We start from the raw sequence: 18,003 nt of genomic DNA on the forward strand, positions 1-18,003 counted from the left end.
CTCCCTTCTGCCCAACCCCATCCTGATAAGGTTGCAAATGGGAGCTGCAATAGCCTCAGTGATTGACAGATCATTTTTGGACCAAGCTGTATAGTACCTGTGCTGGAATTGATTTCTTGCTTCTTAGTTCCAGATTTATTCTATATGCCTGCATGGTAGAGATGGAAATAGACCCTCTAAATAGTCTTCTGTTGCTAGCTCTCATAATGTTAAGTTCTGTTGGTAGAAAATGCCGAGAGAGACACTGAAATAGACACAGGTTTGCCTTCTGGTTCTTGCATGCTCCCCAACAGGCTCCTCCTCTCTAGAATCTACTTTCTGCAGCACAGGTGGCTTTTCTAGGCCTATTCAGGGGTCTTCAGGACACTGTTTAAGGAAACTCCCGCAAGTGAGTATAATTCAAATAATACATCTGTCCAGTATGTCTAGAGTGAGAGAGGACCAGAATGCACAATCACTAATGGTTGTTCTAAATGATTAGGAACTTGGAAGAAATGAGATTGGAAAATAGGTGACAAAGTAGTATGGGAAAGATGTATATAGATGTACTTACTTATAGGAGGCTATTGACTTGAACTGGTTCCTGCAGTGGGCCTAACTGGCCAAACCAATATAGAATTTAACCAGAATCCTGGAGCTTGGATTAATTTCAGGAGGCTCTATAACCAATTAACCAGCTAAGCTGTAACTAAGTAAGTTATCTCTATCTTTCACTGCCATTTCTAATAAATGTGCCTTATCGTGTTGTTGGTGGGAGTTCTTAGACACTCTTCTGGTTCTGAGAGCTGTCTGATTCATGAATTGTTTTTGTTTTGCTTTTATTTGCCGAAAAAGTCTATTAAATGTAATTGATCTGAGAAAATTTCCTTCTAACAGACAAAAACTTTGAAGCTATCTGTGCACTATCTGAATGCACAATAAACGTGTGCATTGCAGAGGACACCCTTAGTATTCAGGCAGACAAAATGGCTCTGTGAGGGTATCAGTCAGCAGCTTTGCACAGCCACCCCAGTGCTTACTCAATGGGCTCATGAACGAAGTGGCCCTGGAGGTAGGAATGGAGGCCATACATGTGCTCGACAACTTGGACTTCCCCTTACCAAGGCTCACCTTGCCAGCATTACCACCAGCTGCTTAGTATGCCAAGAGTAGAGAATAACACTGAGTTCCTAATATGGCACCATTCCCAGGGGCGATGAGCCAGCCATCTGGTGGCAGGTTGATTACATTGGACCTCTTCCATTATGGAGGGAACAAAGATTTGTCCTCATTGGAATAATCACATATTCTGGAAATGGATTTGCCTTTTCTGCTCATAATACTTCTGCCAGCAACACTATATGTGAACTAATAAACTGCTTTATCTATTATCAGTACATTCTGCTCAACCTTGCATCTGATCAGGGAACTCATTTCACAGCAAAGGAAATGCAGCAGTGAGTTTATGCCTGTAAAATTAACTGGGCTTACCACGTACACCACCACTTGGAAGCAGCTGGCTTAACTGAATGGTGAAATGACTTACTGAAGACTCAGTTATGGTCCCAGCTGGGAGACAATTCCTTGGAAAATGGGATTCTTTCCTAAATGATAGGCTTTGAAACAGAGACAATTATATGGTGTTGTCTTTCCCGTAGCCAACATAATTTGAATTCAAGTGTGGCAGTGAGAGTGACTCTTCTTACGACATCACTTAATAACCTCAGAATTTTTCCTTCCTTACCTGGGAATTTTGCTGCTTATTTAGAGACCTTAGTCCCAAAAGGGAAGAGTGCTTCCATCAGGAGATTCAACAATGGTCCTGCTACACTGGGCAATGAAAGTACCACCTGGCCATTTTGGGTCCCTCATACCAATGAAATCACCCCTGGCTGGAGTGATTGATCCTGATTACCAAAAGGGATTGGCTTGCTTCTTTTTTCTATGAGGAGGCAAGGGGCACAGTCTGGAACCTAAGGGATTCTCTGGCGTCCTCTTAGTACTTCCGTGTCCAATATTAAGTTTGATGATAAATGACAGCAACTAAAAACAAAAGGTAGCATATTTGAGGACTCAGACCCTGTTAGCAGGAAAGTTCGCTCTCTCCAGCAAGTCAAGGATCCCAAGCAGCTGAGGCTCCGGCTGAGGGCAGGGGAAATACAGGGTGAGTGACAGAAAACGGAAGCGGCAGAAATCAATTATGGCCTTGTGAACAATTGTAGAAGCAATTGCAGTGTCTTCACATGTTTCCTATTGGTTCGTTATGCGTGTGCTTGCACTGGTGTTTACCAACCACTTTCTTCTTTTCACTCATTTCTCTTTATATTCAAATTGTTGGCAGTTGTTTTAGCTTCTTACAACTGCAATGACAAAGGACTACAAACTTGGTGGCTTAAAACAGAAATGTATTCTTACAGTTCTGGAAGCCAGAAGTCTGCAGTCAAGGTGTTGGCAGGGTTGGTTCCTTTGGGAAGCTCTGGGGAAGAATGTATTCAGTGCCTCCCTTCTTGGCCCTGGTGTCTGGCAATCCTTGGCATCGCTTGGCCTGTGAGATATCACTGCAGTCTCCATCTCTGTCTTCACATAATTTTCTCCTGTGTATCTGTCTCAAATCCCCATCACTTTTCTGTTTGTTTTTTTAAAAATAGTTGAGATTTTATTCTAATAGCTATAATTATAGTGCTTCTCGAAATGAAAGCTGAAAGCAAGTTTACAAAACAGTAGATTACTAATCGTGTATTGAAAGCAGGAAGAGGTTCTACAACACCAAATAAAACAGTTCTGACATTTCCCCCAAGACAAATTGAACAGCTTCAACTTCTTCAGTGTTTTCCAAATTATAAGAGAAAAAAGTAGAGGCTATCTTTTTCAATGGCTCCTTACCAGCTGAGGAAAACAAAGCTCCTTCACACAGGGAGGTGGGGCTGCTTCCGGGGGGAGGGGGGCTGTGGTTGTAGAATGAACCAAGTGTCCCACCTTGCATGGGTTCCTAATAATGAGACTGCAGACATCCCACCAATGTGTCTGACCAAGTGCGTGAGCAAGTCTGTGGTGGGATGAAAGGTTCCCACTCCAACATGCCTAAAAAGTGTGCCTGAGGGGAGAGTTGGACGCTGTGGCATCCCAGTCCACCTGCTCACCCCACCAGGTGACCGTGTGTGAGCACATAGCTTTGGAATGCCAGGTGATCCAAGGACAAGTGAGCCACAGGGATCTCTACTGTGACCATGCAGAATGGATCACACTGAATTTTGTCACTGGCTTTCATGTTCCCAAAGGGGAGCAATGGATCTCTTGGACCAGCGCTCAGGCTGTTGCTGTAAAGCCAACACTGGGCGTTTTCCCTGCTGTGTGTTCAAGCGTTCTCCTCATTTAACTAGTTTTTAAAAATGCACTGAGTTTGTTTTGAAAACCAACCACCAAATGGATCTTACTAGATCTAATGCCCAGAGGCGCATCCAGCTCTTAGATTAACACAGTGACAGACCCTGGGAGGCCAGGTGTCAGTGCGCCTAAGTCCCTTCTCACAACTAAACAGTGCATTCATTTTCTTTTTACGATAATAAAAAATAATAATAAAAGCTATGTCAGAAACTGGCTCAGTGGAAATGAGCTATTTACATTAAATAAAAACCTGGCTGCAGGCTGTCTACACAGGGACAGCATGATTAGATGCACACTGTGACCCACCCATGGAGAAAGCTTCTGGCACCCAGGACCACAGAGTCCCTTATTTGCCACGTGAGGGGCTGAGAGGAGGAAGTGGAAGGGTTTTTCATTCACTTCCACTTCTGAAGCTTATTGGACAGCTAGTCCAGTCGTTCATAGAACCCACCAACCCTGCTGATGGCACAGGCGGCCAGAATGTACCAGCTCGTGTGGCATAGGTAATTTTAGAACGTTCCTGGCATTTGGGAGGTCCTGCTTGTTGGCAGACACCAGCAGGACTGTGTCTCACAGCTCATCCTCAGCCAGCATCCTCAGGAGCTCCACCGTGCCTTCTTCACAAGCTCTCTGTCATTGCTGTCCACCGCAAAGACCAAACCTTGGGTGTCTCTGGAAGTAGGGGTGCCACAGCGGCCGAATCGTGTCCTGACCACCATGTCTCCCATGGTGAAGGTGGTGTTCTTGTGTTTAAAAGTCTCCATACTGAAACCAGTGGTGATCACAATTTCACAAAGCTTCAGCTTATTCAGAATTGTCTCCCCAGCAGCATCCAGGCCCACTACGAGGATGCATATTTCCTTTTTGCCAAAAAGGTCCTTGAAGAGGTTTGCAAAGATATTCCCCATGCTGTGGACAAGTAGAAGCTACAGTGGCTACAGAGACCTCGGTGTCCTCTGGCATTGGTTATACCTCCATAAGATGGGGGCTCTCCAAATAAATGAGTCTTTAAAAAAAATACATGTTTTTCTTGTTCCCAAGGATTAGGGTAGCTGAACTTCATTTCACTGAATTTATTTATTTATTTTTATTAAATTTATTGGGGCTGGGGCTGTGGTGTAGTGAGTTAAGCCGTCACCTGTGGCGCCAGCATCCCCTGTGGCTGCTGGTTGGAGTCGCAGCTCCTCCACTTCGATACAGCTCCCTGCTAATGCACCTGGGAAAGCAGTGGAAGATGGTTCAAGTGCTTGGGTCCCTGCATGTACGTGGGAGACCTGGAAGAAGCTCCTGGCTTCCACCTGGCCCAGCCTCAGTAGTTGTGGCTGTCTGGGGAGTGAACCAGCAGAAGGAAGATTCTCTCTCTCATTCACTCACTGTAACTCTGCCTTTCCAATAAATAAATAAACTTAAGAAGAAATTTAATAACATTAGATTCTTGATCACAGCAAATGCATGATAATTACTACAGTTCTCATCAGTTTTCATGTTAATGTGATATTAATACAAAGAGAAAAAATTCAATGTAGTTCACAGATACAATTCTTTTTTTTTTTTTTTTTTTTTTTTTTTTTGACAGGCAGAGTTAGACAATGAGAGAGGGACAGAGAGACAGAGAGAAAGGTCTTCCTTCCGTTGGTTCACCCCCCAAATGGCCCCACGGACGGTGCGCTACACCGATCTGAAGCTAGGAGCCAAGTGCTTCTCCTGGTCTCCCATGCGGGTGCAGAGCCCAAGCAGTTGGGCCATCCTCCACTGCACTCTCAGGCCACAGCAGAGAGCTGGACTGGAAGAGGAGCAACCAGGACAGAATCTGGCGCCCCAACCGGGACTAGAACCTCGGGGTGCCGGTGCTGCAGGCTACAGATATAATTCTAAGAATAGGATGCTCCTCCTCTTTCTCTTTCCCTCTCTCTTTCTTAATTTTTGAGATAACATTTTAAATTTGCATTATAGTCAAAGGCATAATGCTCTGCTAAATAAAGAGTTCAACAATAAAAAACAAAAAGATCCTAGTTTAGCAGGAATGTAAGCAAACACTATATTAATAAAAATTTGTCTAATTTCGATTTTGTTGCCTGTGCTTTAGGGATCTTACCAAAGAAGTCACCACCCACACCAACATCTTGAACTGTTTTTCTAATGTTTTCTACCAGGAACTTCATAGCATCAGACCTTAAATTTAGGACTTTGATCCATCTTGAGTTGGTTTTTGTATATGGTGAGAGGTGGGATCTAATTTCATTCTTCTATATATATACATCCAGTTTTGCCAGCACCATTTATTGAAGAGATTATCCTTTTTTTGCAGAATTGCTTTGGCTATTCTGGGCCTTTTGTGATTACATAAGAGTTTTTGGATTTTTTTTTTCTAATTCTGTAAAGAATGTTATTGATATTTTGATAGGAGTTGCATTGAATCTGTAGATTGCTTTTTTTTTTTTTTTTTTTTGACAGGCAGAGTGGACAGTGAGAGAGAGAGACAGAGAGAAAGGTCTTCCTTTGCCGTTGGTTCACCCTTCAATGGCCGCCGCGGCCGGCGCACTGCGGCCAGCGCACCGCGCTGATTCTTCCAACCCACAAGCAAGGAATATTTTTCCATTTTTTGTATCCTTAATGGTTTCTCTCATCAGTGTTTCATAATTTTCATTGTAGAGATCTTTCACTTCTTTGGTTATGTTTATTCCTAAATATTTGATTAATTTGTGGCTATTATGAATGGGATATCTTTCTTGATTTCTCTTGTGGTGAGTTCATCATTACTGCATTTTTAAAAAGCTGCTTTTTTGTATGTTTATGTTATAACCTGCAACTTGACTAAATTGGCTTATAAATTCTAACAGCTTTTTGCTGGAATATTTAGGTTTTTTCATGTACAGCATCATGTCATCTACAAATATTGATATTTTGACTTTCTCTTTTCCAGTTTTGATTTTATTTCTTTCTTTCTCCTTCTTAATTGCTTTGGCTAATATTTCCAATAACATATTGAATAAGAATGGTGAAAGTGGACATCCTTATCTTACTCCAGATCTAAGAGGAAATCCTTTCAGCTTTTCCCTATTCATTATGATATTGGCTGTTGGTTTGTCATATATAGCCTTTATAATTTTGAGGTACACTCCTTCTATACTTAATTTGTGGAGAATTTTTTTATCATGAAGGAATGTTGAATTTTATCCAATGCTTTCTCTATATCTATTAAGATGACCATATGGTTTTTGTTCTTCATTCTATTGATGTGATTTATGACAGTTATTGACTTGAGAATGTTGAACCATGCTTGTATCTCTGGGATAAATCCTGCTTGATCATGGCGTATGATCTGTTTGATGTGGTTTTGGATTTGGTTTGCTAGTGCTTTGTTGAGAATTTTTGCATTTATGCTCCTCAAGGATATAGGTCTGTAGTTTTCATGTTATGTCTTTGTTGTTTTGGTCTCAGACTGATGCTGACCTCATAAAAGAATTTGGCAGAGTTCATTCTTGTTTAATACTTCGGAATACTTTGAAAAGTATTGGAGTTAGTTCATCTTTAAATGTTTTCTAGAATTTAGTAGTAAAGCCATCAGGTGCTGGACTTTTCCTTGATGGAAGACTTTTTTTTTAGAATTATTTTATTTATTTGAAAGACAGTTATAGAGAGAGGTAGAGAGCCAGAGAGAGAGAGAGAGGTCTTCCATTCTGCTGGATCAATCCCCAAATGACCACAACGGCCAGAGATGAGCTGATCTGAAGCCAGGAGCCAGGAGCTTCTTCTGGGTCTCCCACAGGGGTATAGGGGCCCAAGGATTTGGGCCATCTTCTACTGCTTTTCTAGGCTAAAGCAGAGAGCTGGATCAGAAGGGAAGCAACCAGGACTCAAACTGGCACCCATGTGGGATGCCGGCACTGCAGGCTAGGGCTTTAATCCACTGTGCCTGGTGGAAGACTTTTTTTTTTTTTTTTTTGACAGGCAGAGTTAGACAGTGAGAGAGAGAGAGAGAGAAAGGTCTTCCTTTTCCATTGGTTCACTCCCAAAATGGCCCCACAGACGGCACACTGCGCCCGGTGTGCTGCGCCAATCCGAAGCCAGGAACCAGGTGCTTCCCCCTGGTATCCTCTGCAGGTTCAGAGCCCAAGCACTTGGGCCATCCTCCACTGCCTTCCTGGGCCACAGCAGAGAGCTGGACTGGAAGAGGAGCAACCGGGACAGAATCTGGCACCCCAACTGGGACTAGAACCCGGGATGCCGGCTCCGCAGGCGGAGGATTAGCCAAGTGAGCCAAGGCGCTGGCCAGGTGGAAGACTTTTAATTACTATTTCAATCTTGTTGCTTGTTATAGGTCTATTTAGATTTTTTGTATCTTATTAATTTAACCTTCTTAGGTTATATGTATCCAGGAATTTATCCAGGTCTTTGTGGTTTTCCAGTTTGTTAGTAATAGAGTTTCATGGTAGTTTCCTATGATCTTTCAGTTGGGTCAATTATAATCTCATTTTTCATTTCTAGTTTTATTGATTTGAGTTTTCTCTTTTTTTCTTTGTCAGTATGGCTACAGATTTATCTATTTTATTTATCTTCTCAAAAACACTAGCTTTTGTTTTGTTGATATTTTGTATTGTAGTTTTGGTTTCAATTTCATTTATTTCTTCCTGATCCCTATTATTTTTTGCCTCCTGCTAATTTGGAGTTTGGTTTGTTCTTGTTTTTCTAAGTCTTTGAGATGCATCATTAGATTATTTGAGACAGTTCTTTTTTAATGTAAGCACTTAGTGCTATAAAATCCTTAATACTGCTTTGCTGTTTTTCTTTGGTATGTTTTGGTATGTTATTCTTTCATTTTTATACATTTCAAGAAATTTTTTATTTCCTTTTCAATTTCTTCAGTGACCTGCTGGTCATTCAGCAGCATGTTGTTTAATTTCCATGTATTTGTAAATATCCTGTTGTTCTGTTATTGATTTCTACTTTTATTCCTTTGTGTTCTGAGAAGTTATATGGTATGATTTCAGTCTTTTTAAAATTACTGAGATTGGCTTTGTGGCCTAATACATGGTGTATTCTAGAAGATGTTCCATGTGCTGATGGGAAGAGTGTATATTCCATAGCTGTTGAATTGAAATGTCCTATAAATATCACTTAGGTCTCTTTGCTCAATAGTATGGTTCAACTCCAACCTATTCTTAATCATTTTCTGTCTGGATGATCTATCCATTGATTACAGTGGGGTATTGAAGTCACCCACTGTAATTGTACTGGTGTTATCCCTCTCTTTTGGTCTAATAGTATTTGCAGTACGTATCTGGGCTGTCTTGTATTGGGTACACATATATTTATGATTATTATATCTTCTTGATGATTTGATCCTTTTATCAATATATAATGTCCTTCTGTGTCTCTTTTGACAGTTTTGTTTTAAAACAATGTGTATTGGCCGGCGCCGCAGCTCACTAGGCTAATCCTCCGCCTTGCGGCGCCGGCACACCGGGTTCTAGTCCCAGTCAGGGCGCCGGATTCTGTCCCGGTTGTCCCTCTTCCAGGCCAGCTCTCTGCACCCCATGGGAGACCAGGATAAGTACCTGGCTCCTGCCATCAGATCAGTGCGGTGCGCCGGCTACAGAGCGCCGGCCGTGGCGTCCATTGGAGGGTGAACCAATGGCAAAGGAGGACCCTCCTCTCTGTCTCTCTCTCTCTCTCACTGTCCACTCTGCCTGTCAAAAAAAAAATGTATTTATTTGAAAGGCAGCATTACAGAGAGAGGGCAAAGGAGAGACAGAGAGAAAAATCTGGTTCACTCCCCAGATGGCCACAACAGCCAGGGCTGGACCAGGCAGAAGCCAGGAGTTAGGAGCTCCATCTGGGTGCCCCACATGGGTGCAGAGGCCCAAGGACTTGGGCCACCTTTTGCTGATTTCCCAGGTGCATTATCAGGGAGCTGGAGCAGAAGCGGGGCAGCTGGGACTCGAATGAGAGCCCATATGGGATGTTGGTGCTGCAGACTGCGGTTTGACCCGCTGCGCCACAGCCCCACCCTCTCTTCTTACAGTTTTTGAGTTAAATTTTGTTTTATCTGATATGAATATAACTACTCCTGCTCTCTTTTGGTTTTTCATTTGTGTGGTGTATCTTTTTCTAGGCCTCACTTTCAGTATATGTGTATGTTTATCTGTGAAATGAGTTTCTTGTAGGCAGCATATAGTGGTGTCTTGTAATTTTTATTTTTTAATTCTTTTTCTTTCAAAAGGATACCAATCATTAGATTCAGGGCCCATGCTAAATTCAGGATGATCACATCTCAGAATGTAATTACATCTGCAATTCCAAATAAGGTCCAAGTCACAGCTACTGTGGCATATCTTTTTGGAGTCATAATACTACTCTTCAAAGAAGTTAGTCTTATAATTCATGTTTAGAGTATAGAATATTCAGTGGAAATCTGGCTGAGTTTAGGGATTAATTAATAAAGCTGTCGAGGAACACAATAATTCCTAGGACTCAATGTGCCCTCATTTTGGGGAAGGGTGAACTTCACTTTTAAGGACAGCTATATCTTATTATCTAGAAATATAGCCTTATTTTGTCATAGAAAGGTACGTATGGAAGCCAGTGGTCATGCAGGTACCGAAGTGCTGTGGCTTCTGCAGATGAGCAGCTTCCCCAGCATCTTACTCCTGCAACACGTGCAGTTCCTCCAGTGCCCAAGTAACGTGGTGCCTTCCATGACACCTCCCTGTGAGCTCTTTACCCAGCGCCCAGAGAGCAGATTCTGTCTGTGAAACATCAAAGGTTCTGTGTCATTCGTGAGCCAAGGCAATGCTCTCTTCAATAAAGTTGGGAGCTCAGTTACGGTTGGTTGGGGAGAGATGTGGGGTGACGCTGTCTTAACTGCTCCATCCCAACCCAAAGGGTAGCGACTTACATGTGCTATTCCCACATTCTTTGATGTTTTCATTATTTGCTACTAGTCAATCCATCAATACTCCAATTTCCTGGTATTGTTTAAAATTCTTTATACCATTGTGTCTGCCTAAATTGCTGTGGGATTTGTCCCTTTTAACATGACTCACTACCCCAGCCTGCTAGCCACTGTGATTTGTTGTGACTGAGCCAGGCCAACGAGTGTCTTACCCCAGGATTGACTGACATGCATCTGGGGAAACAGCCACTTCCTTTTCTGGTGGAGAAAGTGGGAGGATGTGAACTGAGAGCAACAGGCTGACGTGGCCTCATGGGTGAGGAAGAGGGTGAGCCTCACTAGCAGATAACAAAGCTGACATATGTAGAGAGAACAGAGACAAAAGACAGAAAAGAGAATCTTTTAGTCTCCTTCCTCCTACCACCACAGTCCCCTCTCACTTTATGTGACATCCATTTCATATGATACAGAAATTCTCCACTGCTCTGGTCTTCCAGTGGACCCCCGAGCTGGTATTTTGTGCTGCTATTAATTTCTATGTTTATATTTCTTGGAATTTTGGAAAGGTACAGAGGTAAAGATAGATTTTTAGGTCCCCTTCTTTTTTTTTTTTTTTAATTTTTTGACAGGCAGAGTGGACAGTGAGAGAGAGAGACAGAGAGAAAGGTCTTCCTTTGCCATTGGTTCACCCTCCAATGGCCGCCAAGGCAGGCGTGCTGCGGCCGGCGCACTGCGCTGATCTGATGGCAGGAGCCAGGTACTTATCCTGGTCTCCCATGGGGTGCAGGGCCCAAGGACCTGGGCCATCCTCCACTGCACTCCTGGGCCACAGCAGAGAGCTGGACTGGAAGAGGGGCAACCGGGACAGAATCCGGCACCCCGACCGGGACTAGAACCCTGTGTGCCGGCGCCGCAAGGTGGAGGATTAGCCTAGTGAGCCGCGGCGGCGCCGGCCTAGGTCCCCTTCTTGAAACAAAAGTTCAGTTGGTGGATTAAAAATAATTTAATATACAACTAAGATGAAAGTAAGATCAATATTAACATAATTTTGAAATACACAAAGTAAAAAAATGCATTTCAGCCTCCAGTGGTGGGAACATTATAGTTTATTTCTACTCTACAAACTTTACCATGTACACTCAGCTGCTTGGCGAAGTTCAGGGAAGGAGGTGGAGATTGATGCAAGAAGAGTGTCCTTAAGACTTGAACTGCCTGAAAGAGGAATTAAGGTCGGATTAGTTTTACACCTCATTGTTAAATAATAGTACTAAGACTGCTACTGTCACAGGATAATAAAAAATTGAATGTGTACATTCTCATTTACCAGAAGACAAATGTGAAATAAGAAAAAAAGTGATTAAGTAAATATAAATAAATTCAAGAGAGGAGGAAAAAGAAACAGAAAAAGTAGAACAGATAGAAAGCACAAAGTAAGAGAGTGGAAACAAATGGTAAGTTTCCAAGAATCATAATACATGGAAATGTATCAAATTTACCCTTCAAAAGACAGAAAATATAATAATTATTTAAAGTATTTCAACTGTGTTCTATGTACAAATATAATAGGCTCCTTAGTTAAAACACAGAGATTGGGGCCTGTGCAGTGGCACCGTGGGTTAAACCACCACTTGCAGCACTGGTATCCTATATGGGGGCGGGTTTGAGTCTTGCCTGCTCCACTTATGATCCAGTTCGCTGCTAGTGGTCTGGGAAAGCAGCAGAAGGTGGTTCAAGTACTTTGGCTCCTGCCTTCATGTAGACCAGATAAAGTTCCTGGCTCCTAGCTTTGGCCTAGCCCAGCACTGGCCATTGCGGCCATTTGGGGAGTCAACCAGCAGATATAGGATCTTTCTCTATCTTTCTCTGTTAACTCTGCCTTTCAAATAAATCTTAAAAAAATAAAAGACAGAGATTGTTCTGTGGGTTATAAAAATCATCAAAAAGACACTCTGTTCTTTCCATATATATATATATATAAAGAATGGAAAGATGAAAAGTTAAAAATGAAAAAAGATTCCAAGAAAATAGTTTAAAACTAGTACCATACTAATATTAGACAAAATAAAAACAAAAATTAAGGGGCTGGCACTGTGGCGCAGCAGGTAAAAGCCCTGACCTACAGCGCCGGATCCCATATGGGCACTGGTTTGAGTCCCAGCTGCTCTGCTTCCCATCCCACTCCCTGCTAATGCGCCTGGGAAAGCAGTAGAAGATGGCCCAAGCGCTTGGGCCTCTGCACCCACATGGAAGACCCAGAAGAAGCTCCTGGTTCCTGGCTTCAGATCAGATGAGCTCAGTTGCAGCCTTTAGTGGCATTTGGGAGAGAACCGGCAGATGGAAGATCTCTCTTTCTGTCTCTACCTCTCTCTGTAACTGTTTTTCAAATAAAAAAATAAAATATATCTTTAAAAAAATCCAAAATTAATAGACATATAATAAAATACAAATGTATATCAGAATGGATATTCTGATAAAGCCTTTCTAAAAAAGGCAGATAGTAGAGTCACAGACGATTTGACTAACATGATGAACAAACCTACTATTCGTTTTAAAGAAGAAACTATTTGAAACTGAAGAAAGAAAAACAGAAGAAGCTCTGAGAAACTAGGAAAAAATATGAAAATACAGATAAAAATTAAGTATAAAAACCAAAAGCAGACAAGATTCCATTGACTTTTTTTTTTGGTACAAAAGTTACAAAATAGAAAACCCTGTGTGAGTCTGACCAAGAAAAACAAAAGATAAAGCCCAAATAAAAACAATTAGGAATGAAAGTCCTAACTTCAGATATAGAAAAAAATGAAAAACATTTAAGAAACATTATTAACAATGTTGTGCCAATAAATTTGAACATTTTGAAGAAATGTGCAAATTCTTAAAAACATGTTAGCAAAAGTGAATCTGGATGAAAGGAATGGGCCTTTGAGTTTTGGTAATTTCCAACTCGCCTAATGAAAACCACTAAAAATGCTTGGAGAAAAAAAAATCTGGAAACCTTTCTTTAAAGCAACCACTTTTCAAAAAGAAATAAGAGACTATGAGACCAAAATTAAGAACAAAGAAGAGCCAAGAAAAATAAATGAGCACTAGAAGGTGCTTGTGCTCTGTGGGAATCTGCTAATTCTGTGAATTTGAGCTTTTATTTTGATGCCCTCACTAAGTGAAGGGTACAGCAGTAGCCAGGGATGGCACAAAGAGGGAAATTGAACAGGAAGTCCTGACGCCAAGGTGGGCCATAAAAAGGCTGTACCCTGAGGACAAGACTATTCCTGGAGTTAACACGCCCTCTTGTGGTTTATCCCTTCACCCTGGTGCTCAGGAAGACTCGAGATTTTGCTCCTGGAAGAATCACACCAAAGAAAGTTCTAAAGACGTACTTGAGGCAGATGGAAACTGTACAAATAAGTCAGAAAGCAAAGAAAGTGGTGAATAAGTGAGTAAATCTAATGCACACTGACTGTATAAAAGAACAAACAATAATGTTGCAACTAAAAGTAGCAAATTAAATACAATTAGAAATGGCATACCTATTGGTGAGAGGTAAGAGGAATCGAATAGTTAAGCTACTTGTATGGTCAAGGAAAATAAAAGAAGCATGTTGTTATGTCTAGGATAATTACTGAAATAAGATAAAGACTTGTGTGACTTCCCGATAGTAAAAGGAAAAAATGTGATAGAAATAATCCATCGAAAAGAAACAAGAAAGGATAGAGAAGTATATTCTGAGTAGGCAAAACAAAGAGCACACGATAATACGTGAATTAAAGCGAAAACTGTAGAAATTCATATTAACTGTACGTGGACTAAATATCAAGCCTGATTAAACAGAAAGAAAACAAAATCCAACTATATGCAGTTTACAAGACACACATCTAAGACATAAATATATAGAAAGATGGAAAGCAAAAGTATGAAGCAGCATGGCATGCAAATAGTAACAAAAATAAAACTTAGGTTGCAAGATAAGATTTTTTATTTTAAAGAAAAACATTATCAAAGATAATGAAGGTCTCTTCATAATGGTGAAAGATCAGTTTGTCAGGAAAAATGTTAGCCATTTTAAATTTGTTTGTACCTATCAATACAGCCTCAAAATATATGCCGTAGTCCCCTCTTATCTGTGGTTTCACTTTCCATGGTTTCAGCTACCCATACTAAACTGAAGTTCAAAATATGAAATGGAAAATATCATATTTTGAAAGACAGAGACTACTTTCATGAAACTTTTATTACAGTATGTTGTTATAATTATTCTATTTTATTACAAGTTGTTGTTAATTGTTTCCTATGCCCATACGCAAATTAAATTTTATCATAGATGTGTATGTATAGGAAACAACTTGATATACTCATGTGTAGGGTTCAGTATCATCTGTGGTTTCAGACATCTGCTGGGGGTCTTGGAACATATTTCTTGCGGATAAGAGGGGACTACTGCAAGGCAAGATGAGACAACTGCAAGGAGAAAGATACAAATGCATAACATGAATAGATGTTTACTAACCTCTTTTAGAACTTGATTAAACAAGCATCTAAAATGACTTATTCAGATGGAAGGTTAACATAACTAAAAGGAACACACATACACACACACACACATACAGATTTGGGAACAACCAGTTCAGTGTTTTTTCAGCACACATAGAACATATATAAAAATTAATAAAACATCAGGCCATGAAGAAAACCTCAAGAAATATAAATGGACTTAAACCAAGAAAATATATTTTCTGAACACAGTGCAATTAAGTTAGAAATCACTAACACAAATGAAACATGAAAAATTCTCACATATTTGGAAATTAAGAAATCTCCTTCAGAATAATTCATTATCCAATGAGGAAATCCTAATAGAAGTTAGAAAATATTTAAAACTAAATGATATTAACTAATATCACTTTCATGGCACTCAGTTTTGACTCATCTGAAGTAGTGCTTAAAAGGAAATTTAAAGTCTTATATGCATATGTATCCGCAAAGAAGAAATCCTGAAATTGTCAGTAAGAAATTAAAAGAAGTAAAGCCATATAATTTAAATAGAAATATCAACTCTCAGAGCACAAATGCAACAAACATAAATAGAATAAATTAACAGGTTCCAAAGTTGATGCCCTTAAGTGACTAATAAAATTAGTTTAATTAGTAAAATTAGTTTAATTGAGATACAAAGGGAGATCATTACAGAAGTTGTAATCACCAAAAAAAATGAGATTATGAATATTCACATATACTATTGAACTTGAAAATACAGAGGATTAAGACAAATATCTAGAGCATATGTTTCCATAATTAGGAATTTAAATTGCAAGGTAGTATTATCAAACATTCAAGGAAGAAAAGTAATTCTAACCTTACATAAAGTGTCCTAATGAATAGAAAAATGAGAAATACTCCCAGGTTCATTTTATGAAACTAGAATGCCTTGTTAACCAAATTACAACCAAGAGAGTGTGAGACATGAAAGTTAATTCAGGTTTCAATCATTCTGTAAAATTCTTGAACAAAACAGTGGAGAAATTGTAACCTCTCACCAACTGGTGCTGGAATCATTTGGTAACCACATGTAAAAATAAACAGATTAAATAAGAAAGTAAAGAAATAAAAAAAGCAAAAGAAAGAATTTCAACCACTTAAAAATGGATATTAGCCTTAAAGCTATTAAAATTCTAGGGACTGGCGCTGTGGCACAGTGGGTAAAGAAGCTGCCTGCAAAGCCAGCATCCCATAAAGGCACTGGTTCAAGTCCTGGCTGCTCCATTTTCAATACAGCTCCCTGCGAATGCACCTGGGAAAGCAGTGGAAGATGGCCCAAGTGCTTGGGCCCCTGTACTCATGATGTGGAGACCTGAAGAAGCTCCTGGCTCCTGACTTCTGCTTGGTCCAGCTCCTGCCTTGTGGCCATTTGGGGAGTGAACCAGCATATGGAAGATATCCCTTTTTTCCTCTCCCTCTCCGTAACTCTTCCTTTCAAGCAAAATAGATAAATCCTAAAACAACAACAGCAACAACAACAACAAAAAACTATTAAACTCTATAAGAAAGCAGGGGGAGATCTTTATTCCTTCAGAGTAGTCAAATATTTCTTATGTACGACAGAAAATATTCACTAAAGAATAGACTAAGACATGGCCGGCGCTGCGGCTCACTAGGCTAATCCTCTGCCTGTGGCGCTGGCACCCTGGGTTCTAGTCCTGGTCGGGGCGCCAGATTCTGTCTTGGTTGCTCCTCTTCCAGTCCAGCTCTCTGCTGTGGCCTGGGAGTGCAGTGGAGGGTGGCCCAAGTGCTTGGGCCCTGCACCCGCGTGGGAGACCAGGAGGAAGCACCTGGCTCCTGGCTTCTGATCGGCGTAGCGCGCCGGCTGTGGTGGCCATTTGGCGGGTGAACCAATTGAAGGAAGACCTTTCTCTCTGTCTCTCTCTCTCATTAACTCTGCCTGCCAAAAAAAAAAAAAAAAAAAAAAAAAAAAAAAAAAAAAAAAAAAGAATAGACTAAGACATTGGATTTTATCAAAGCTAAAAATTTTTACTGTTCAAAAGACATTGTGAAGAGGAGGAAAATAAGCCACAGATTTGAGGAAAATGTTTGTAAGTCATAAAGAACTCTAAAAACTCAAATATAAGAAAACAATTCAATAAAGCATAGAAGAAAAATTACAGATATAAAATGAGCACACGAATGCCATTAGTCATTAAAGCAATACAAATAAAACTGAACTGGGATATTGCTACAGAACTGTTCATGTGGCTAAAATTTAAAAAACTGGTCTTTCCAAGCGTTGACATGGGTATGAAAGAACTAGACCTCTTATACACTACTGGTGGGAATGTAAAAGTAATAGAACAAATTTAGAAAACCATTTGGCAGTATGTCAAAAATGCAAACCCCTCTGCCATAGGATCTAGTCATTCTACACCCAGAATTGGAAGCATGTGCATATACGAAGTCACAGACACAAATATTCACTGCGGTTTTTTATTTCCAGCATCTCCAAACCATAATCAATCCAAATACTCATCAACAAGTTAATAGGTAAACAAATAAGGCATTGCCATAAAAAAGGAGTACTACCCAGAAATAGAAAAGCATGAACAATTTTTAAAAAGGATTTATTTATTTTATTTGAAAGAGTTACACACTGAGAGAAGGAGAAGCAGATAGAGAGAGGTTTTCCATTCGCTGGTTCACTCCCCTCTTGGCTGCAATGGCCCAAACTGTGCCAATCCGAAGCTAGAAGCCAGGAGCTTCTTCGGGGTCTCCCATACTGCTTTCCCAGGCAATAGCCGAAAGCTGCATCAGAAGTGGAGTAGCCGGGACTTGAACCGGCATATGGGATGCCAGCACTGCAGGTAGTGGCTTTCCCTGCCTCACCACCATGCCAGCCCCAAGCATGAACTTTTGATATAGCCAGTAACAGCACTGATGAATCTTAAAATAATTATAAGTAAGTTGGGTGAAAGAAATCACATAATGCTGAATACATACTGTATGATTCTACTTGTACAACATTTTAGGAAATTAAAGCAATTGCAAAATTTTCGGAAGCAGATTAATTTTTCCCTAGGGATTAAAGGATGAAAGTAAATGGTGGGAGGAACAGATTGTGAAAGGGAGAAAGGAAACTTTTTGGAGTGATAGGTATGTTCATTATCTTGATTGTGGTGATGATCTCATGGATGTGTTCATTTGTCAGAATTTTCCAATGGCCCATTTTGGGGTAGTTATAGTGGCACAGTGGATTAAGCTCC

This window comes from Oryctolagus cuniculus, chromosome 5, assembly GCF_964237555.1.
Source record: "Oryctolagus cuniculus chromosome 5, mOryCun1.1, whole genome shotgun sequence".
Taxonomy (NCBI): Eukaryota; Metazoa; Chordata; class Mammalia; order Lagomorpha; family Leporidae; genus Oryctolagus; species Oryctolagus cuniculus.